The sequence below is a fragment of the Atractosteus spatula genome, chromosome 10, assembly GCF_055471065.1.
Source record: "Atractosteus spatula isolate fAtrSpa1 chromosome 10, fAtrSpa1.hap1, whole genome shotgun sequence".
NCBI classification, from domain to species: Eukaryota; Metazoa; Chordata; class Actinopteri; order Semionotiformes; family Lepisosteidae; genus Atractosteus; species Atractosteus spatula.
The window spans coordinates 7930803-7954860 of NC_142715.1; the positions used below are offsets into that span (position 1 = coordinate 7930803).

At 43.0% G+C, this 24058-nt stretch overlaps 3 non-coding genes across 3 annotated transcripts; all 3 read right to left on the bottom strand.

Annotated features, from left to right (window-relative positions):
• Positions 1-7986: 7986 nt before the first annotated feature.
• trnan-auu (transfer RNA asparagine (anticodon AUU)) lies at positions 7987-8060 on the bottom strand. Its single transcript has one exon. It is a non-coding gene; the product is annotated as a tRNA-Asn (tRNA).
• Positions 8061-18156: 10096 nt separating this feature from the next.
• trnaa-ugc (transfer RNA alanine (anticodon UGC)) lies at positions 18157-18228 on the bottom strand. The gene has a single exon. It is a non-coding gene; the product is annotated as a tRNA-Ala (tRNA).
• A 4912-nt stretch (positions 18229-23140) lies between these two features.
• Positions 23141-23228, bottom strand: trnah-gug (transfer RNA histidin (anticodon GUG)). Its single transcript is given in 2 exon segments — positions 23141-23176; positions 23192-23228. It is a non-coding gene; the product is annotated as a tRNA-His (tRNA).
• Between the last annotated feature and the right edge of the window lie 830 nt (positions 23229-24058).

Consider the following 24058-nt stretch of genomic DNA (forward strand, 5'->3'; position numbering starts at 1 on the left):
TGAAAGCAGGAAGTTATTTCTGCTCTTAGGCATAAACGTGTAAAAATAAATTTTCTGATTCCTAAAACCTAATAAAATCCATGTAAGTTTCCCTTTTGTTCCCAATGCACATAACTGAATATAAACCAGTCAAGTTCAGGTACTTTTCTGATGTATATGAATACACTAGTAATGACTGGAGATTTAAATAACACATTTGATACATCACACAGAAACAGCATAACATCTAAAATGGCAGAACCCTCTAAATCACTGAAAAAATTCAGGCACATTCATAATCTATAAGATGTTTGGTGGTTACTGTGTCCTGCTACCCTTTCATATTTTTTAGTGTGCAAGAATCTGTCCCTCTTCTTTTACTAGTTTTTAAGGAATATTCTGAAATCTCCGATTACAAGATCAAGCCAGAAAAAAATGATGACAATTAGTAGGAAGAAAGATACAGTACAATGTATTGAAAATGTAATATGTTTTAAAGGATTAAAGGGAAAAGAAATACTTTATCTACGCAAACTAATTCAACTGAGCTCCTCTAAACAATATAGCCTGAAGAATTGCCAAAGCACAATGTATCAATTTGGGTGACACTGGGGGAAAAGGATCACAACTTTGAGAACCAAAGGCTTATTTTCAACAGCAAACTTTGTGCTTGAAAATAATTGACAAAAAAAGGAATATAACACACACGGAAACCAATATTTACCACTAGGGTAGAATGCAGCATAGAACAGTTGATTGAAGGTTAGTGTAACTCTATAGTGCATCACAGAGGTCAGTCTCTTCCCCCTCATTATGCAGGCTGACTTGTTCACAGTGAACTGTCCTCCAGCGATAGTCAGCTGTAATCACCGACGCAGACATGATGTTAATACTCTGACAGCACCTTGGCTGATTTGGTTAAAGTGTTTTTCCCCTGGTTATAAAAACGTCTCAAAATTCTGACACTGAGGTGTGAGACACAATGTAACAGGCTCTCATAATCCCGAAGTACAAGAAATTTTACTGTGCTGTTTTTTTTAAATTTGATCCTGTGAACATTGCATGTCCCTCCTTCCTCATTACCAAAACATCTCAATGTCACCAACAGTACAGATGCAGCCATTCAAAATGCGTGAGGTATTTCGCGGCATACCCCGGTGGGCGTGTCACAGTATCACGCGGTATGACGCAGTTAACGTGGTGTCACGTGGTTAACTATCCGGCGTCGCCTTGTAAAACCGCCAGGGGGAGCTTAACCTCTCATGTACAGCATTTGAGCCTTTAATTTTGAACTGTGTATTACAGCATGTTAATCATCAGTCATTAAAATGTTGGTATATTTTATGAAAGCAAGATTGCTCAGTTGGACAAAAGTACACAGCCTACCTTTATCATAAATATTTATGCATCAAAGCCTTTACTGAAGATATTACTAATAGTATTAATAATGGATGACTTTAGACAAGCTGTATACTCAAAGTATAATTTCTTTAGCACATTTGTACAAGCACTTGGAATCTGTCCAAGCCATACTTTGTCAGGCATTTTGTTTTACTTCAACGGGCATAAAAACTTCCTTGCTTTTAACAGGGCGTTTCATAATTTCTAACTACGAAAATGATTTAAAATGCGACACTTATCATTCAACTAGAGCTTAAAATATCACAAGGATCCTCAAGAGCACAGCAAAGAGTGTATTAAAAGACACTTGTATTTATCAACGCTTTCTTTTCCGTATACCAGATTTTATGGAACCACTTCAGAGGGGTGTCAGCCAGTCAGATTCCAGGATTCGGCACTTTAAAGGAAAAATACACACCGGTATTCCATTTCTCCCTAACGATTTTAAGCATCGAAGTATTTAACTAGCATGTGAAATAGCGTGTGAAAAAGTGGTAGTTTTAAGCTTTTCTGCTAATATAATATGGAATCGATATTGATTTAAATCGTGTTCTGATTTAAATCGCAAACGCGTGTTTAATTATATGTGTTTTTTAATCATAATCAGGCTAATGCAACATAAATTGATACAGTATCTTTGTCTTCTAAGCATCTTAATAAACTTTCAGCATAGCTTTCTACCCGTCAAGATTTATATTTCTTGGGATTTTGGGATCAAACGTGGAAGGATTAGATTATAATCGTTTTTATTTGTCAAATACGTGATTGTATTTCTGAATGTTATGTGACACCTACAGTAGTTCACTGCTTTAAATACATCGAATTAAGAAAGTTATGTGTAGCACTTTAGATCTTTTTTCTGAACCAGGGAAAATCTGATCATGTTTCTCTATAACAATAATAAAAAAAACTTTATTTTACATATCGCCTTTAAAAGTGGCATCTCAAAGCAATACAGTAGATCGAAAAACAGTTAAAAGGGACCAGATTAAATACCAGACAATCGCAAACGCATTTTCAATAAAATTATTTTATTCATTCAGCAGTTTGTGAGAGGAACATCCAGCAGGGAGAGACACACACACCGGTTTTCATTGACAAAATTGTTTTTTTTCAATTCCTTTTGTCTAACAGGAATGTTTTGTTTGTGGACAAACTGTTAGACAAGAGGAAAAGACCGCCTCCTCCTACGAAGCATTAATCGCGTATCTAAGGAAAATTGCAGTATACCTTTGTTCATGCACATCATTATACAGTACAGTATCTCAATTTGTATTTCGATAAAAAAAATCGTTTGCCCAGCCACTACTGTTGTTATTGTTTTTATCCTGTAAAGCGTTTTCTTTTTCTGCGTTTTCCATTTCCTTTTTCTGATCACTCGCTTTCTGGATACACATCTCACCTGTCCTGTTCTTTGTTTTCCTGGTTTGCTGATTATGCCTGCTGCGGTCCACTCCTACCCTCACACCTAAAGAATACTATTTTAAATTTCTTGGCGCAGTTCATTAACCCTTGTATGTGCTGTCCGCGCCCAAAATGCAATTAAAAAAAAGTAAAAAACCGCGCTCAAAATGCAATTTAGAGCTTAATAAGATACACTCCACAGGCAAAATTAAAGACAAAATTAAAGACGATTAAAATCTGTAATCTTTCCACTTGTACTGTGAGTCATCGGACAGTTTCTGCTTTGTGTAAGGATGGTGAGAAAGCTGTGTTCAATGTATTTAAGGGACTCAGAAGTAAAAGAAGATGCTTCATATTGCGTGACTAATTTTAAAAACCAAGTTATAAATGCAGACGCTCCCTCGGTGCCGCGCCGGGTGTAAATATCAAAGTATACATTCCCAACAAGAATTGTACCCATCTGTCAAACAAATAAAACACCTTGAATTGAATTGAGGGAGAGATGGGGGTAGTGGGACAGAGATACTGTAGACAGACTCAAGGCAAATAAGATACTTATGGGTACGCAGGCATTCACGACAGCAACATACGAAACGTTTGCACGTACTGTATAGTTAAGTTATTACTTGGTTTTCAAAGTGCAACGAAATACAATATTGTTGTTGCTGCTGTTCTGGTTGTTTTTATCCCGTAAAGCGTTTTGAGAAGCCACCTTTAAAGGCGATATATACTGTAAAACCACTGATTCTTATGGAATGTGTTCCGCGGGAGATTCAAATTTTTATTGATTTATTTTTTAATCGCGTATCTTAGGAAATCTCAGTATAACTTTGTTCATGAACAGTGGCATGTTACATTATCATTCGTTTTTTTAACAAGGCTCGCCAGCTAATGTGAATCGAAACCTGTCTTGCTAGCTTTTAAAGTCGTGCATGTGTAAACTGTACTAGAGGGCATGCAAGTTACTCTGCCCCTTTCAGCGGCAGGGAGTCCCTCTGCTGCAACACACAGCAGACAGAACGGGAGACTATTGCCTTTCATATCTGACACCAGTGAAGTAAAAGGGGTGTCTAAAGGGGTGATTTTAGACCACATTTTAGTTACTTTATTTTGTTTACTTTTAACATTTCTGTAATTTACAGTAGATGTCACAATAGAAGCCCGAAGCCTATTATACTCAGTCTAGCCTTGGATCCTCTGAGTCCCTTGACTCAGTTATTGCATATTAATTTCTTGAGATACGCGATTCCATATTATATTCCCTTTTAATCAAATTCTAAAAGTATGCTTGTTGACTCCGGTATCGCGTTACTTAAAGACTTCGATGCTTAAAATGTTTAGGGAGAAATGGAATACTGGTGTGTATGTTTTCTTTAAAGTACCGAGACCAGCCATATACTGAACGTTTAAGTTCCAAAATTAATATCGTTTATGGACTTCACACGCGTTGCAGTATGCTCCTATTCTTTTTATGCTCAGGCACTAAAATCTCCCTTCTGCTTTGTGTAAGGATGGTATCAAGAGCAATCTTAAGTGGTGAGAAAGCTGTGTTCAATGTATTTAAGGGACTCAAAAGTAAAAGAAGATGCTTCATATTGCTTGACTAATTTTAAAAACCAAGTTATAAATGCAGACGCTCCCTCGGTGCCGCGCCGGGTGTAAATATCAAAGTATACATTCCCAACAAGAATTGTACCCATCTGTCATGCAAATAAAACACCTTGAATTGAATTGAGGGAGAGATGGGGGTAGTGGGACAGAGATACTGTAGACAGACTCAAGGCAAATAAGATACTTATGGGTACGCAGACATTCACGACAGCAACATACGAAACGTTTGCACGTACTGTATAGTTAAGTTATTACTTGGTTTTCAAAGTGCAACGAAATACAATATTGTTGTTGCTGCTGTTCTGGTTGTTTTTATCCCGTAAAGCGTTTTGAGAAGCCACCTTTAAAGGCGATATATACTGTAAAACCACTGATTCTTATGGAATGTGTTCCGCGGGAGATTCAAATTTTTATTTATTTATTTTTTAATCGCGTATCTTAGGAAATCTCAGTATAACTTTGTTCATGAACAGTGGCATGTTACATTATCATTCGTTTTTTTAACAAGGCTCGCCAGCTAATGTGAATCGAAACCTGTCTTGCTAGCTTTTAAAGTCGTGCATGTGTAAACTGTACTAGAGGGCATGCAAGTTACTCTGCCCCTTTCAGCGGCAGGGAGTCCCTCTGCTGCAACACACAGCAGACAGAACGGGAGACTATTGCCTTTCATATCTGACACCAGTGAAGTAAAAGGGGTGTCTAAAGGGGTGATTTTAGACCACATTTTAGTTACTTTATTTTGTTTACTTTTAACATTTCTGTAATTTACAGTAGATGTCACAATAGAAGCCCGAAGCCTATTATACTCAGTCTAGCCTTGGATCCTCTGAGTCCCTTGACTCAGTTATTGCATATTAATTTCTTGAGATACGCGATTCCATATTATATTCCCTTTTAATCAAATTCTAAAAGTATGCTTGTTGACTCCGGTATCGCGTTACTTAAAGACTTCGATGCTTAAAATGTTTAGGGAGAAATGGAATACTGGTGTGTATGTTTTCTTTAAAGTACCGAGACCAGCCATATACTGAACGTTTAAGTTCCAAAATTAATATCGTTTATGGACTTCACACGCGTTGCAGTATGCTCCTATTCTTTTTATGCTCAGGCACTAAAATCTCCCTTCTGCTTTGTGTAAGGATGGTATCAAGAGCAATCTTAAGTGGTGAGAAAGCTGTGTTCAATGTATTTAAGGGACTCAAAAGTAAAAGAAGATGCTTCATATTGCTTGACTAATTTTAAAAACCAAGTTATAAATGCAGACGCTCCCTCGGTGCGCTGCTCTGGTGCGCCGGCTGTTACACAGTGCCTGTCTGCCGTAAGCGTTACAATATACATACCCAACACTGCTTGTACCCATCTGTCATGCAAATAAAACACCTTGAATTGAATTGAATTGAGGGGAGAGGGGGGGAATACTAAAGCCAATACTGGCTCAATACCCTCAATGGGCTTTGACTTGCTAATGCGTTGGTTTAACAGTCCGGGTGTGGCAGGCTTCCAATGTCAACTCGACTCGATTGGAAGACAATGAACGTATTTTAGCCCTAAATGAATTAATAGCAAACATGGTTTACATAAAATACATTTTTCCAAGAAAGTTTATAATAATACGATCTATAGTTGAAATCTGAGCCTACTTTAAAAATAAAGGAAAAGCATTTTCAGAGAGTAATCATGCTGTGTTTATGTAGAAAAAGCGATTAGGTTTACGAGCAATCTAATTACCTATTCGCTTAAAACGCTATTAAAAATTTACTCTGTTGCACACACACACACAATAGAAGCAGGCACCGCTGTCAGAAGGGAAGATATGTTCAAAATATCGCAAATATCGATCATGTTGCGATATTTTGAAATATAAAAGTCAATTGATTGTCCATAATATCGCTATTCTATTTTTTCGAAGAAATGTTTGTTAAAAGAAAAGACCAGCACCAGCTGGATTCGAAAACACAACCTGTCAGCTGGTAGTCACGTCTACAAGACAGCTCACATGAACAGGCAGGCGAAACAGCCCTACACAGCCCTGTCGCAGCACACGAATACCATTATTAAATTCTTTAGATACGCGATTCCATATTATATTCCCTTTTAATCAAATTCTAAAAGTATGCTTGTTGACTCCGGTATCGCGTTAGTTAAAGACTTCGAAGCTTAAAATGTTTAGGGAGAAATGGAATACTGGTGTGTATTTTTTTCTTTAAAGTACCAAGACCAGCTATACACTGTATGTTTATGTTCCAAAATTAATATCGTTTATGACCTTCACACGCGTTACAGTATGCTCCTATTCTTTTTATGCTCAGCTACTAAGATTTCCCTTCAGTGGTAAAATTCAATACCTACAACGGGCACAGCAAAGACGTTTACTGTCTTTCTACGACAGACCAACGGACCACGAGTGCCCCTGTCGGTCAACCAATCACGTACTGCGGTGCCACGCGTCATCTTGCGTCATACTGAGCGACGTCACCTGCGGTACGTGTCTGTAACGCGCACTTTGAATGGCTGCATCTGTATGTACATTTGTAATTACAACACTTCACTGTTGCATTTCTGAGTTGTGACATTGTGAACATGGCATGTTAAAGTATATAGAATATCTAGATCAGAACAGGCTAAATGCAATTCATAGTGATTTATCATTTTCTTATTTTCTAAATGAAAAAAAAATTTCAGTGATTATGACACTTCGGTATGACATAAAATATGCTTCAATGACAGAATAAATAATCATGGAAAAAATACCCACAGTGGTATTCATATTTGTGATTATAGGAATGTTAAATATCAGGTGAGTAGCTGCGTCAGCATGCGTAGGCTGCAAAGGAACAAGTAAAGGATTATTCCATGCTGAAAAGAGAAGAAAAGAATCACAACGTTTCGGCTGTGGAGCCTTCTTCAGGTGTGAGAAAGACAGGGCAGTAAGCAAAGATAATTTTCTTTTTATCTTTGCTGACTGCAGTTTATCTTTGATGACAACATCAAAGACATTAAGTAATTTTTACTGCTAACAGCTCCACATCAACTTCCTTTTATATCTAACCTCATCAGATCTCTCAACTCCCAACTCTTCCAGTTTCTCACTTCAGAGAAGGATAAAACATTCAATCATCCTCTACAAAGAAAAACCATCAACACCCCTACCACCTCCACCAATCCTAACCTTGTTGTTACTATACCCTCTGACCTTTCCCTTTCACCCCTTTGCATCCTCAGCTAACATATTTTAAAATTACAATAGACTGTATAGTATTTATGTTTAAAATTAAGGTAAATATGTCAAAATATCAAAATCCAACTGCACAGTGCTATTGTAACAATGCTTGTCAAGTTCTCAAACAAACCTGCATTGTATTTTTAAAATATTTCAGCAGAGGATTCAACTGGAGTATAAATGACGATTCGACGATCATTTTTCTTGGGTGAATATGGTTTTCTGGGGAGTTGCGATGTTGGGCATTATTGGACATTTCCTGGTGATCCTGACATGTTAAACACTCGCATTTGTTGCAAATATTAAAATGGCTATGGTTTCGTTGAGAAATCCAATCAACCGAAGACAAGGTCTACATCGCAACCGAATTCCGTCCCTGCGTGGATTCGAACCACCAACCTTTCGGTTAATAACCGAATGCGCTAACTGATTGCGCCACAGAGACTGACTTGTAGGGTCATCTCTCGAATCACAAATTTCCGGTTAAAAAAAAATCTCTTACCGTTTATTTTGCCAGCCGGTAATATTTCTTCTGCACTGATAACCAAGAATTGGATTTCATTTTCCGCAAGCTGTGTGAATTTCATCAAAAATAAGTTTTCCAGAAAGAAAATGAACACATGCATTTAACGAAATCAAGCCCTTTGTGAGTGCCCAAAATGGTACGTTCTGTACTACAAGACAGGAAGAAATACACGGCTGGGATTTGAACATAGGTTTTTTTGTTTAATAAAGAGGCGCTTTAACCAACTAAGCTACGGTGACAGGACAGCCATCACCTTTTACAGCCACTTGGACTTACTGCTCTGAGACATTTGCGTTCAGTAAGCGCTGAACCTGCTCTCAGAGCAAATTGCCTCTTTTACATAGCAGCCCCGACACTGAGAAACGAAGAGAACTGGCTTTAATCTGGCATTTTTCATGTCCAATGCGTTTGACATCTCCCAAGGGCGAAAGAGTTCTTTTGCAACACTATTTCTTCTTCTTTTTTCTTTCTGTACGCTTTGATAAAAAACGAAAAATCGTGCAAGGGAAAAATGTCTTTTTTTCATAGAGAAAACGTGCACCAGGAAATGTTGTGTTGAGAAGAAATGATTTAACATGATACGTGACCTAATTTATCGGAGCAATTGCTCAACCAGCAAGGTCTAGAGAGGTTGGAGTCTGGTAGATGTGATAATTATACGGTGTTGTGGAAGAAAACAGTCTTTCTTTGAATTCTCAATCAATCGGAATTTCAGTGCGAAACATAAACCCCTTGTCATATTTAAAGAGATTATATTTTAAAACTCATAAAAATCAGAAAACACCTGTTTCTCACTTTGAAATTTTAGACGGAGCGGTGCATTACTAGTAGCGACGCTGAGCACACTATGGGGGGGAATTCAGGTTATGTGAAATGCCAGCGGTTTATTAAATAACGCATCTGATTTCGGATCATAAGATTGTAGGTTCGACTTCTACCTGGCTTGTGTAAATTTAATTCAAGCTCCTCAGTAATAGATGTCTATTATGTAATGAACCGCACCTGAAAGAAAACGTTGGTTCTGTTTCCTCTGTTTTCCAGCATGAAATAGCAAATCGTTACAAAAAGCACCTGCTAATGTACAATAGCGTTTTTTTTTTCAAATTACATTTTCAGGCTTCAGACACTTTTTTATAAAACAAAAGTGTCCGGAAACTCATTAACTTTCAGGTTTGCTTGAACCTGTATTAAAAAAAGTTATCTGAAACTTCCGGGATTCCATTCTCTGATGTAGCTGTCTCTAAAGTTGGACGTGATGTTTAGCAGATGTGAACGGTGCCTTTTCTCTTGGGTTCAAGGCTATTCGCTGTGTGAGCCCCACACTGCGTGTCCTGTACTGCTCTATTTTGTTTAGATTATCTATGTGGTGTACAGATAGAACTCAACTGCATGGTGTGAATTCCTTGTTCAGGACCAGCAGAACCTGAAAAACCAATAGCTGACACGCAGATTTCTGATCTGGAGTCAGATGCGCTACCGTTGCGTCACGAGGTCATAGCTGTCAGCGCCTTTGAATTCCCCAAAGGAGACAAATCAGCTTCACAAAAAAAAAATCTCCTGTGAGGAGCGCCGCTCTTCCGAAGAGAGTCTCTTCTTCCCAGACCACATTTTATTCTTCCTGCGCAGCTCTTGTGCAGGTGTTGTTCTCAATTACAGATCCAGGAACACTGATTTTTTTTTTAATTAAGTACCCCATGGTGCAACGGTAGCACGTCTGACTCTAAATCCCCAAGTTCATTTTCAAAGTATATCGGAGTCAACTGATACTGATCAGGTTCTGCTGCTACTGAACCCGCAGTCTTCACCTTAAAGTTCAATTCCCCAAGCCTTTTGACCTTATATGTCCATCCCTTCTCGTCAAAACTCGTATTTTCACAGGGTACCCTTCAGAAATCGCAGTATAGAATGAAAAAACTCCAGTAGATCTCGGCCGCTGTTGGTGATTTTCCTTTTAAAATAAATGAATCTCTGGAAATTTTACGGAGTGTATCACTTTCACTGAGACCGAGAAGTGTTAAGCTGTAGATGCGTCTTTGTGGATCGGTTGTTAACCAAAAGGGTGGTGGTTTGAGCCCTCCCAGGGACGCTATGAGCCTTTTAATGTACACACCCTCCTCACTTCATTTCTCCACGGCCGGTCTTGTACCGCTAACAAATACAGAGCCCGTAGGAGGCAGTAGGCTTGCATATTTTTTTTTCTTATAAAATATACTTTAATCAGAAAAAAAACATCGCAATAGTAAACATCTCACACATTAATTCTTCAAAAAACAACGGCGGAACGGCGGTGATTGTCCGTTATCAATCGTTGCAAGGGTGGGCGGATTTGTGCTATTATGAGAGTCCCTCCAAACCCTACCACTTGCTGTCAAACATTAATCCCTGTACAGGGTCCATAGTCCTTTCCAGCGCTCCCTTGCCGTGCGGAAACCCTATTTGGCAACGTCGCGCTTCATCCTCCTCCTGAGGTCCGCCAGGATCCTCTCCTCCAGCTCCCTCGCTCCCCACTCGATGTTGTGCCGGATGAGATTGTTCCTCGCGTCCCACAGGCCTTACTTTGTGAGGGACAGCAGCAGCCACATCAGGAACTGCGTCCCCTTGTCCAAACCGGTAGGTGCCAGTCCCAGCAGAATGTACTGGTAGCTGAGCACCGCACCCGTCTCCAGGAGTTGCATGGTGTTGTCCATTCTGCCCCACACCGCCTTGGCGAAGGGGCAGCTCCAGAACACGTGCTCCTGAGTCTCCTCGACGAAACACGTGTCCCGGGGGCAATGCGGGTTCCTGGTGAGCGAGTGTCTGTAGAGGACCTCTCTGGTGGCCAGTCTCTTGTGTACGGCCATCTAGTTGAGGTCCTTCAGTTGATTGTCCAGTTCTTTAGGCTGCGTCCTTTCCCAGACTTGTCTGGGAACTTGCAGCCTTTCGTCGGCGACCAGATGCCCCCTCACCTCTTTGTACAGAGCTCTGTGGTTGGTGCAGAGCTCTGGCTGTCTCGTGGCCTCGTACCTCCTGCTCCACTTGACAGCGTGGGTGTAGAACTTCGGTCGCCTCTCTGCCTTGGGCCCAGTGTTTGACCACTGGACCAAGTGCCTCATCGGGACGGAGAGCCACAGCCTGACAAAGTACTGGTACTTGTGGCCGATGGGCTCCCGCAGCGCCCGACAGAAGTTGCAGAAAAAGATGCAGTCGAGTTTCAGGGGGAAATGTGGGACATCTCGACCCCCTTCCTCGACCGGCTGACACATCCAGTTTCTCGTGATGTACTCGTACTTGCCGCCCCAGACGAAGCCGAAGATCATCCCTTGCAGCGCTCGTCTGAGTCTGGCCGGCAGCGGGTACACCACCGCCAGGTAAACCAAAGCCGGCAGGACGTCTGCTTTCAACACCATCACTTTCCCTGTGTAGGACAGCGACCGCGTTTTCCACAGACCCAGCTTCGCGTTCACCTTGGCGATCCTCTCGGTCCAGTTGTTGGTCTCGTTGTCCTGGCTCTGGAAGGAAACCCCCAGTATTCTGAGGGGCTCCATGCAGAGCTCCAGACCCTCCGGCGCCGTCGTCCTGTGCTTCCAGGGCCCGAAGAACTTCAGTTTGCTCTTTCGGCGGTTGAGCTCCAGGCTCTGGAGTATTGCTCCATGACCTGCAGGGCCCTCCTCAACCCCCTGTCCGACCTCAGGAACAGCGTCGTGTTGTCGGCGTACTGGGAGATCGTCAGGGTTTCCCCCGCGCCTCCCGGTATCTCCAGGCTGTCGATGACAGGGTCCCGTCTCACCGCCTCTGCTAAGGGCTCTGTGAAGAGAACATAGAGAAGGGGTGAAAGGGGGCAGCCCTGTCGTACTCCGGATTCCTGGGGAATGAAATCCCCCAGGTTTCCGTTCACGTTCACTCTGCTGCCCACGTCAGAGTACAGAATCTGAATCCAGCGGCTGAAACTCTCTCCGAAACCGAAGCGTTCCAGCACCCTGAACAGATAGCTGTGGTTCACTCTGTCGAAGGCTTTCTCCTGGTCCAGGCTGACCACCATCATGGGCACGTTCCGGTCCTCGGCCCAGGCGATGGCGTCTCTGGTCAGCTGGAGGTTCCAGCTGACGGATCGTCCCTCCACCCCGCACGTCTGGTCGCTGTGGATGATGTGGGGGAGGGCGGTTCTCAGTCTGCCGGTCAGGAGCTTGGACAGGATCTTTACGTCCACGCAGAGCATCGTGATCGGCCTCCAGTTTTTGAGGTCGGCGGCGTCTCCTCCCTTGAAGAGCAGGGAGATGACGCCCTCCCTCATGGTGTCTCCGAGTTTCCCCCGGCGGAAGATCTCCTGCGCCACTTCCACCAGATCTGCCGCCAGGGTGTCCCAGAAGCAGGTGTAGAATTCCTTGGGGAGTCCGTCCGGCCCTGGCACCTTGCCATTCTCCATGGACAAGAGCGCCGCCTTCAGCTCCTCGGCCGCGATCGGACCCTCCAAGTCCTCCCTCACCTCCTCCGGTACTCGTGCCTTCAGCTCCTCCAGAAAAGCATCGCCTGCCTCCACCTCCGTCTGCTTTTCTGAAAAGAGCTCCGTGTAGAAAGCGGTGGCCGCTTCTACCTTGTCGCTCTCGTCCAGCACTTCCTCTCCATCTCCCCGTCTCAGGCCGTGGATCACCCTCTTTTTCTGGCTCCTCGGACCTGATTGAAGAAATAGGAGGAACAGGTTTCATTATTTTCATAATGCTCCCTTTGTGCCTTGACCAGGAAAGCCTTGGCTTTCTCGGTGTGCAGTTTGCGGAGCCTCTCCTTCAGGTCCCGTGCCCGGGCTGAATTGAAGGCTCCTCCCCCGTTAGCCGAGCTGTACTCCTCCTCGAGTTGCCTCTGGAGTCGTGCAGCTTCCTTCCTCTCCCTGGCCGCCTTCCGTCTGCAGTACGTCTGCGCCAGGGTTCGGGTCCTGTCCTTCACCGACTCCCACCATTCCACCACGGAGCTGTAGCCGTCCCTCAGGTCGATCCAGCTCGCGTAGTCTTTCCGGAACAGTGCCCTGAAGTCGTCTTCCTCCAGTATCTCCCGGTTCAGCTTCCAGTACCCACGACCGAATGCCGGCAGGCTGGTGTTAGCCACCACCGTCAAGCGCTCGTGGTCGGAATACCACACCGGGGACACCGTCGCCGACTCCAGGGAGCAGGTCGTGTGCAGGAAGATGTAGTCCAGGCGGCTGCACACTCCCCGGGAGTTTTTCCAGGTCGTTCCGGCGTCGTTAGGGCGGCACCGTCTGAAGCCGTCTATCAGGGAGAACTGCTTGAGTAGCGACTCCAGCTCTGCCGAGCTAGCGTCACTCCCCTTCTCCCGGTCGACGTTGAAGTCCCCGCCGAGCACCACCTGTCTGTTGGTGGTGCAGCAGCTGGCCAGGTCAACAAACACTTCCTTCCGGATAGAGGGTTCCGTCGGAGCATAGACGTTAATCGCTCTCAACTTCTGCCCCCTCCAGTCGATGTCTGTGACCAGGATCCGGCCCTGCACCACCGAGAAGGAGGAAACCAGCGCCATCTCTGGGTTTCCGAGGAGGATTCCCACTCCGGAAGAGTGGACCCCTCCTACGCTCCAGCATGATTCTCCCTTCGTCCATTCCCTGGTGAATGTCAGCTTGTCGCTTTCATCCTTCAGGTGGACCTCCTGTAAGAAACAAACTGAGAAAGACTTTGAGGCCAGATCATGAAAGACTCCCCGTCTTTTCACCGGGTCTCTCAGCCCTCTCACGTTAGTTGTTAGGAAGGTTAGTTTCACAGTCATGATTAAACTAGTGAAAGTTAAACCTCCTCTCTGTACTTACAGTTGAAACCTGGGAGTCTACATCTGGGCACTGTTTAGCCTAGATGTAACTCCTCTCGTTCGGGTCCTGGGGGGAATATGCTGGGCTCCCTCCAGGTCTCGCTGGGAACTGAAATGTAAACATGCTGGACAGGTCCAGCCCTACCATCAGTCCGGGCTCCAGGGCGGCTTCGAAGTAATCCTCGTCTTCCTCGAGGATACTCTCCGCCACCGCTTCGGGAAGACTCCTTTCTTCCCTTTCTCCGGGAGTTTCGGGGACCTCCAGTTTCTCCTGGGCCTCGGGGGAGGGGGGCTCCAATTCCTGGGCTGCCTCTTCCTGTTGTTGTTCCTGGGCCTCGGGGGAGGGGGTTCCGACTTCCTGTGCTGCCTCTTCCTGTTGCCCCTGGGCCTCGGGGGAGGGGGTTACCTCTTCCTGGGCTGCCTCCTCCTGTTGTCCGTGGGACTCGGGGGAGAGGGGTTCCGTTTCCTGGGTTGTTACTTCCTGTCGTCCTTGGGCCTCGGGGGGGAGGGTTTCCATTTCCTGGGCTGCCTCCTCCGGTTGTTCCTGGGCCTCGAGGGAAGAAAGTTCCGTTTCCTCTAGGACGAGGAAACGGTTCTCCCTTACCACTCTTTTTTTCTGTCCTTCCGAAGGTGGATCCGCCCTGGGTCTCTTCTCCCGCTTTAGCTTTCCCTTTTTGCTGGGAGTTATCCAGGGCCCTTCCTCCGGTCGGCCATTTTGTCCTTCTTCCTGGCGGCCATCTTGTGGCACCGATGCGGCTGGGGGTGTGGCCTCGGCAGTTTCGGTTCCCAGCGGGGGAGGTGCGGGTTCTTTGTTCTCACCCCTCTCCCTTTGTCTGGAGACCGGTTTCTGCCTGCCGGCTTCCACCACCTGCGCAAACGAAGGTTTGCTTACCTTGCATTGGCGAAGGAGATGTCCCTCGGCGCCTCATCCGTCGCACTTTTTGGCTGCCCGGCAGGTTTTTGCCAGGTGCCCGTCCTCATTGCAGTTGTGACATCTGACGATGTCACATGTGTTTGCCTTGTGGCCGGACTGTCTGCACTTGCTGCAAAAATTCATCATCCTGGGGTAGTAAAGGTACCCCCTGTCGGCTCCGATGTTGAAGCGAGCCGGGGGGTGCTGGAAACCGTCAACGCCCTCTGGGTCCTCTTTCAGGAGGACTCGGTACTGGCGTTTGCCGTACCAGACGCCTTCGTCCCTGATCTCTGTTGGTTTTCCCACCACGGTTACATACCTCCCTAGGTACGCTGTTACCCGTTCCGTTGGTATGTAGGGGTTGTATGTGCAAACCGTGATGGTCCTCTGATTCGTTTTCCTCATAGGCTCCGGCCTGAAATCAGAGAAACCGGGGTGCTTACCTTTTTCCCTGATCAGTCTCGTTGCCTTTTCGTATGAGGCGTCCGTGGCCATGTAGGCCTCCATGTATCTCTCTGCCTTGTTGTCCTGGAGGCAGTAGAGATCTCCGGCCACCAACTGGAAGATCCCTCGCAGGAAGGTCATAAAGAAGGACTTCGCAGTCGGCATCGTCTCCGTCTTTTTGGTCCAGTGGAACCGGATCAGTGTCCTCTTGTCTGCCATCTCTGAGGGAGAAAAAGGGGAAAAAAGGAGGAAAAGAGAGCGAGCAAAAGGAGCAGCGAGGGAGCCCTGGCCTTTGTCCTTGTGGGCAGAGCCCAGCTAGGTGCAGGCGCAGGAGGAGAGAGAGAGAGGAGAGCGGAAAGTGCTTCCGGGTCTCAAGGAAGAAAGCAAGCACCGCGGGCAGGCCACGTGTACCTGCTCCCAGCCAAGAGGCCAAGGAGGCAGAGAGAGAGAGAGAGAGGGAGCGGATAGCGCTTCCGAGTCTCGAGGTGGAAAGCAAGCACCGCGGGCAGGCCACATGTACCTGCTCCCAGCCAAGAGGCCAAGGAGGCAGAGAGAGAGAGCGAGAGGGAGAGGGAGCGGATAGCGCTTCCGAGTCTCGAGGTGGAAAGCAAGCACCGCGGGCAGGCCACGTGTACCTGCTCCCAGCCAAGAGGCCAAGGAGGCAGAGAGAGAGAGAGCGAGAGAGATAGGGAGCGGAAAGCGCTTCCGAGTCTCGAGGTGGAAAGCAAGCACCGCGGGCAGGCCACGTGTACCTACTCCCAGCCAAGAGGCCAAGGAGGCAGAGAGAGAGGGAGAGAGAGAGAGAGAGCGAGAGAGAGAGGGAGCGGATAGCGCTTCCGAGTCTCGAGGAAGAAAGCAGGCACCGCGGGCAGGCCATGTATACCTACTCCCAGCCAAGAGGCCAAGGAGGCAGAGCAAGAGAAAGGGGGAGGGGAGAGGAGAGAGCAGAGAGAGAGAACGTTGCTGCCGGATCCCACCCAGCTCAGCTGCTGCTTGGCCTTAACCCCCTAGGCTCAACCTAGAGCGATACCAGCTCAAGCACTCTTCAGGATCTTCGATCGCCTTCTAGATCTTTGGAAAGACAAGAACTGCGGGCATGCCACTTGAACTTGATGTTAGCCAAAAGGCTGAGAGGCACTGCCCTACCGCTTATCTAGCTGGCTTTTATGTTTCACACTAAATTGCGATCTTGAAACCAAAATAATTAGAAATATGGAACACAACCGTTGTTCCCCAGGAAGGAAAGCTGTTTAACACTGACGTCACTCCTTTTTATTTAACCCAGATTGTGAAGACAACTCCACCATATCAAAAGGAAAATGTTGCACAAAAGTTGGAAAGCACACTCTGAATCCATCTGTACTGTATACTTGATTTCCGCGATCCTTTCAAGGCTGCTTGGTGCTTCGCAAGCAAGTCATTTCAGGGAAGAAACTCAGTTTAGAGAACTACTGGTGCATTTTCACTCATTGAATTTGATCTTTGTACTCTCTTTTCATTCTCAGCTATAATATTTCAAAATTACAGTTCGGATTTGTTGGAAAACTTCACAGGCATTATTAAGTTAGGACTGTACAATTGTATTTTAATATCTTGGTATATTTACCTTCATTTTAATATGGATGTAACCATAAATGTTGTACTTTTGTCGTACTTTTTAAAACATTTTAACTGAGGACGCACGACGACTATTATACCTTGTGATACATGCAAGACATCTGTAAACGAAGATGTAATTACAGTCAAATTGGCAATTAACAGAAAACCACAATTTGTATAATATTATTTCTCTATGTCGATGATTAGTTGAAGGATTTGAAGAAACTATATATTATTTCTCGATATCGATGATCAGTTGAAGGATTTGAAGAAACAGCAGCGATAGCAGGTGATTTTGGTTTTGAACCCATCTTTACACCTCAATAATCCATTTGTCCTCGAAAAAAGAAAAGACAGGCATGTTTTGAGTCTCATAATGATCATCTTCTCGATCCAAAGAAACGTATAAATTTGATTCCTTCCGTAGTATTTTGGATTTTCTTACAATGATCTCACGAAGTATTGCCAGGATCTATATCTAGCGTTCGGTACCGATAAAACTGCTGATATTGATTGAGTAGAAATCTATGATGTATTGACAACTTTATGTGAAGCGAGTCCTAGAACGCTGCCTATGATGTTTTAGGATTCATACCAAGATATACTTTTTGTTTTCAACCCAAAATGCTGCTATTGCATTACACATTATATGAACATTACCAGTTTTGGTAGCTTCTCTGCGCGATTTTTCAAAACTGAATCTAATTACAAAATTACTTAAGATCAACCATGACAAAAACATATAAATCAGGACTAATATTAATATCAACTGATGTTACTACAGAAAAAAAACTACAGTTAAAATTTAACTGAAATATTAATAAGACTATGCAAGCCTAAAAAGTAGAACAATTCAATTTATATAACTTTTTTTTTGAGAAATGGGCTCACACACCGGAAGACACTAACATTTCTCTTCGTTAGAGTATGTGAATAACAGTTTAACCCAAAATGTTTGGAGTCCAGAGGGAGGACTCGCTCGCTGAATGATCTCTCAAGAAATCCCTGGTGAGATTCAACAGGTGTTTTCTTCAACAGCCACTAAAAGTCTGATGATCTTCTCTGGATTTTCTGAATATGACGTTAAATTAGTTCAAATCATTTGGTAGTTAACAGAACGAAATGCTTTGGAGGTACATTTAAAACAGCAGAGCAACACTGTAGCACTTCGTGTGTGACTGAAATTAATTGTGTAAATCTGTCTCTCTATGAACACGAGCAAAGAGTTCTCACTCAACAGAAGATTGCGATGTGAGCACAGTCATATAAGACACCTGGAAATGCCGGGGATTGAACCCAGGACCCCATACATGCAAAGCATGCACTCTACCACTGAGCTACATCCCCTACGGCTGTAAACTAACATTCGAGGTAGGAAGCATGCTCTTAAACACCAAAACACTCAAAAAGGAAGAAGCAGATCTCTGTACACAAGACGGCAGTGCGATATTAGAATTTCTGAGTTCTTGATGGATTCAGGCTCCTTCTCAGAGGTCCTTGCTCGCCAAATAACTTTGCATCTGAGGAAGAGCACCACGGAAAAAACCCAACTCAACAAGCACGCGCGTTAGTTGCTCTTGCTCTTAATGCAAGGAGCTGTTTTTTTTTTTCTCGCAATAATCATTACTAACCAGAAACAGCAGCACAGGTAGGTCGCATTTGTGATTATGTCACTTCTCTGCTTCAGGAAGGTCAATAAAAGACTCTGAAAGTAGTAAAGCAAAACTGAACTCAAAATCATATTAGGAATTCTGAGCGATATCTCCATACAGGTAATCCAATAAGAACGTTGAAATATTTGAATATCATCTCTCTGTATATTGCGCTGCTTTTTACCTGGAGTAAAACTATTGGATTGAAGGAATGCTAACCGCTGGGTTAAAATGTATAGTTATTATTTGGATAAATCTGTAAACTCGTGATCTTATATGTTTTAAAAGACAGCACAGGAAAAAACGACAGTGCTGATTATTTTCCAGAGATGGAGCACTGATGACCTATCCGAGCTAATTGATAAAGCCCACCCAGTGGATACTCTAGCAGAATGTCAAAGTACATTCACCTTTGTATCCAAGGAAACCACAGGAACAACATCAAGAAGCACAATCAATTCCCCTTTTAAATCTTTCCTGTAAGGTATGCTATGTGAATTCATGAAGTTAATCCTCTGATCTCTTTTGACCACGAACAAAGTATTTCTGATGGAGCGCTATGTTCAAAGATTTAATAAGCTTTACCCTGCCAACGATTCGGCGTGAAGAAGTAAAAGTTTCACAGGCAAAAGCAGCTTGCCACCACAGCCAATATTAAATGTACTTGCTGGCACACTATCATGTGCATTGGCTCAAAGGTGATCTCGGCAGATGTTTTTCCCTACATAAAGCTGAAAGTGCCAAAGAGAATTTCTGTTGAGAAAACAAAATATTTTTTCTGCCTTGGTGTTAAGCTGACAGCCTGTCTTTTAGAAAGTATATTTCTAAACACCTCACGCAGCCTCTCAACAGACTAACAAAAAGAGCTTTTACTGATCATATTGCATGTATTAAAACACTAACACTTGGCAGCGGTGGGATTCAAACCCATGCCCCCAGAGAGACTGGAGCCCAAAATCCAGCGCTTTAGACAGCTCAGCCACGCTACCTTCCACCATACCTATCTTCCTCACATTGCTGGCTTGGACTGGGGGGCTTCAGCTCTTATCGTCAGATCTAATGGTATCATGACATGTGGAAGTGACTGCACCTTCATCTTCTGAGATGCTTTCAATACCACAAACGCTACTTTCATCGGCACAAACGTAGCAATAATGAAGGTGGTGGGATTCATCCTTTGTGCTGTTTGTAGGGGCGCAACTCTACGGCGATCTACTGACTTGAAGAGCAAAAATCAAAATCCTCTGCTATTACTGTTGCTTTTTTCATAGTTTCTTCAGATCCTTCATTTGAACGTCGATTTTGAAGGACATTGATGATAATACCACATAAATTGTGGTTTTCTTGTGATCGCCAATTTTATTCAAAGACCAGCCTTTTTTACATTTCCTTGCGTGTTTCACAGGGTATAATAGCCCCCCTTGCATCCTCAGCTAACATATTTTAAAATTACAATAGATTATACAGCATGCATGTTTACATTTATATTAAAATTAAAGTAAATATACCAGAATACATACAGTGCTAACCCAATAATTCTTGTCAGGTTCTCCAACAAATCTGCGTTGTTATTTTAACATGTTTCAGCTGAGGGTGCAACAGGAGTATAAATGAATTTTCCCGCCAGCCATTCAAAGACCAAATTCCATGAGTGAACATTATTTTCTCAGACGTTGCCGGCATTGGACTTTGCCGGTGGTATTGAATTATGTCCACAACTGTTGTAGTAGTTCCTTCTTGAAGTTCGACACGTGCAAAGCACTCGTAATATCATAGGTGTTAAAGTTCGCTGAGTCTATTTGAGTCATGGTATGTATCCCTGCCTATCATTGGGAGACGGGTAGCTTTTTTACACTCAGATTCCAATCTTCAATGCTTTGTGTGAGAGCTTACATAACTTTCATTTTCTCACATTTTCTGACGACTGTTCCAAAGGGGCAACCTGTCAATTCCGAATACTTTTCAAAAATCTGCCTGCATGTTTGATTATTGTCATTTAATTTAGAAAAAGTTCAATATTGATCATAACTAAAGAAAATAATGATCACGAACAAAAAAGGGATAAAGATGCCAGTTGATCTTGAATCACAGCTGAGTAACACGGGCTTCTGTTCTGATATGGTTATACGAGAAACGGGAGGAATCGCCAATCTCCTATAGAACATGAGTTGAATCAGGAGTGAGACATTTCGTATACTCGTGCATATGTCAATGCCTGACCTACATCATAAAACTAACATTAAGTTGTCAGAGACATTCATTTATATACAAACAAGAGACAGACCAAGTAATAATTCTACATTAGTTCAGGTGGGTAAACCTGAACTAACTAACTCATAAACCTATTAATAATTCTACAACTAACTAATAAACCTATTAATAATTCTACATTAACGTGTCCTACACTGATCAGACTAATTGACATGGTCTGATTCAGAGCCTGTGCAGTTCGTGCTAATTACAACAACGACAGTTCTGAACCCTCATCACCGAACTGAGCACAAGTTCAGCTGTTCTCCAGTTTTGTTACGCATGTTTTTTCATTGCAATTGAGTTCAGAGCTGGAGCTGATCTCCAGACAGTACAGTGTTTTGGGTAAGTTGTCGAAATTCGCATGAGGCTGCAGAGAACTTACCCAAAGTGTTTTCTATAGCTTTCAGGTGCAGTTCATTTATATAAAAGAATGTAAGTGGTATAAACGCAACAAGCCAGACGGCAGTCCAACCTATAATTTTCTAAAGCGAGGCCTGACGCATTATTCATTACGCCACTGACCCTGCTACTGTATTGCCAAAAAAAACACGTTTTCTACATTTATGTCTGTTTAAAAATCACTCTCTAAAAAAGACAAAGGGTTTGTGTGTTGCGCTAAAATTCCGCTTCATTTCGAATGCAAATAAAAACCGTTTTGTTCCAAGAAATCATAGATTTGTCACATCCTTCATACTATACTTCTCTCTTGTATTAGTAAAGCATTTTGATTTAAACTGAACAATATATGAAAGGTTTCATCTATACACTTACACATAATAAGTATACGAATAAATACGTGGAAGAAGCCGCAGCTCAGGTATTAGAGAGATTTAAAATCGGACCGAGGATTTAGAGTCCAGACTGCAAACCAACAGCTGACACAGGTCTTTTATAGAACCGTTTTGATTTCCTCTACTTTGTCCCCGTGACGTCATTGTCCTGCTCGCAGCCGAGCCCGACACACGTCTGGTTTTTGTCGCTGGGCGCACACCCTGCGGTCCATGCGGGTCCTAATACCCCAGTACAATGACGGGGACACTAAACTGTAAACAGCTGCCGTCCTTCGGCTGAGACGTAAAACCGAGGTCCTGACTCTCTGTGATCATTCAGGAGAATGGTGGTGGTGGAGGGGAGTCCCCATTACCTGTAAAGCGCATTGAGTGGAGTATCCAGAACAGCGCTATATAAGTGTAAGCAATAATGATGATGATGATTATTATTATTATTATGTAAAATGCAATAAAAAAATATCAAACTTTGATTCAAAATAGGTTAATTTAAAAACTGATAAAGCTAATGGTTTTTTCAGGGCTATATCTACTTTTTTTTTTAAAAAAGCGAAGTCTGTCTCGATTGTGAAAGTTAGAGAAGGTGTACCAGCGGGTGCCTTCATATCGCGAGCGTCAGTCTCGCCGGTAGCTGCGAGAAGGTTAAAAGCGACCAAGTGAGTTGTCTTTCGTCAAAGTAATTGCCGGAGCTGTAAGACGCAGAACACCATCCAGCAGCTGTAGACGGTGCTCGGGGAAGATCTAATTCTGTTTTTAGCACAGGGAGTGAGAATGAGCTCAGTCCGGCTCCCAGCACAATCCATCCTGGTTTGGTTACAGTGCGTCTGAGGCTCTTTGGATCGTAACGTAAAAAAAAAACAATTGCTCACATCGTGTGACTTCCACGACAGGAAGGGAAGGTATCACTTAAAAAAATCAGAACTGAAGATTTGGATCCTGGGCCTCAATTTGATCAAATTATTAAAATAATAATTATCAAAATATCAGACTGTGTTTCTGCAACATTTCGTGCACAGTACGCCATTTTAATCTAAAACAGTCACAACGAGGGCTTTACACGCAGTGTGGGGTATTTTCCCCTTTTATATTTTTGCCACTCTATATCGAACCTGTTACACTCCCAGAAGTGCACAGTAGCTTGTACTTAATAAAAATGTACAATTCACCACTGGTATAAACAGATGTGTGCCGTGTTTGCCTTTGTAAGCATTTGTTTAAAAAATAAGTTCACAATACGATAAAAACACAGAAAGCACAAACTTTATAATACAACGATACAAAGTCAATACCAAATCATTATGCCAATTAAGTACCTATCCTTTGAAAACAGAGAACACCTTTATATCTACAAAAAAAACTTGACATTGGTATGTATTTTTGGATTACAAAGCAGACAGTGTAGTCCCTTAATTCAAAGATCAGATCTTGGCCAAAACAAGACAATCAGACGTGGGCTGAATTCGGAACAGGAACCTCTACTTCGTCGTTTATTGAGCTTTTGATCAATGTCTGATTTAAACAGATTCGCTTTTTTAACTCTTTGATTAAAGTACACAAAAAGCACCTTCCTTCGAGCCGGAATCGAACCAGCGACCTAAGGACTCGCCGCTGATTTCTCCACAGTCCTCCGCTCTACCCACTGAGCTATCGAAAGAATGTGAAACATTACTCTCTGGCACATACTGCCCAATGTAGTGAAATGTTCCGGGTGATTTACATCCCACTTCAACATCAAGTTTCCAACTCGTTTCCTTAGTCTTGTTTACCTTGAATTTAAGCCACGAACCAGGATTCTACTGTATAAACTTCCAGGGATATTACAAAATGTTTGATGGGGCATCAATCATTCCAGGCGGAAATTGACTCCTTTTTTTTTCTCGAGGGATCATATTTAACATTTCATTAGTATCGAGAGGAGGATCACCATGAGACACAAAACAAATAGTTTCTTTCTGTTTATTAGAAAGTAGCGTTTGTACTACATTAATAATATTTTCGTGGAAATATATATTTGAATCGAAATGTGGTTTTTAGTTAAATATTAGCACGTTCATGAATTAGTTTGTGTTTGTCATTACTATATATATATATTGCCATGTTACTAGAATTTGTAACTGAAGTTTACTAGTTGTGATTTTTATGATGATTAGACATTTGTTGATTACAATATTGTATATAATCTATAATTTGAACTACATATTTTTCAGGTGTGAATAATTGTATATTTTAAGAATACATTTCTAAAATAAATCATTGGCTTTATTTACTAGTTTCTACACCTATAAAAATCTTTCTTTGATGTATAATAGACCTTTAACTATATATGTATTATAGTCTTCTAAATGTATCCGTATAATAGAACTCCAACCATTTATGTATAATAAACATATAATCATAGATGTCTAATTGACGTATAACGATATACGTATATTAGAATTTCATTCAAGACCAGTTACGGAGCACATTTAGACGTCTAAGGTATGC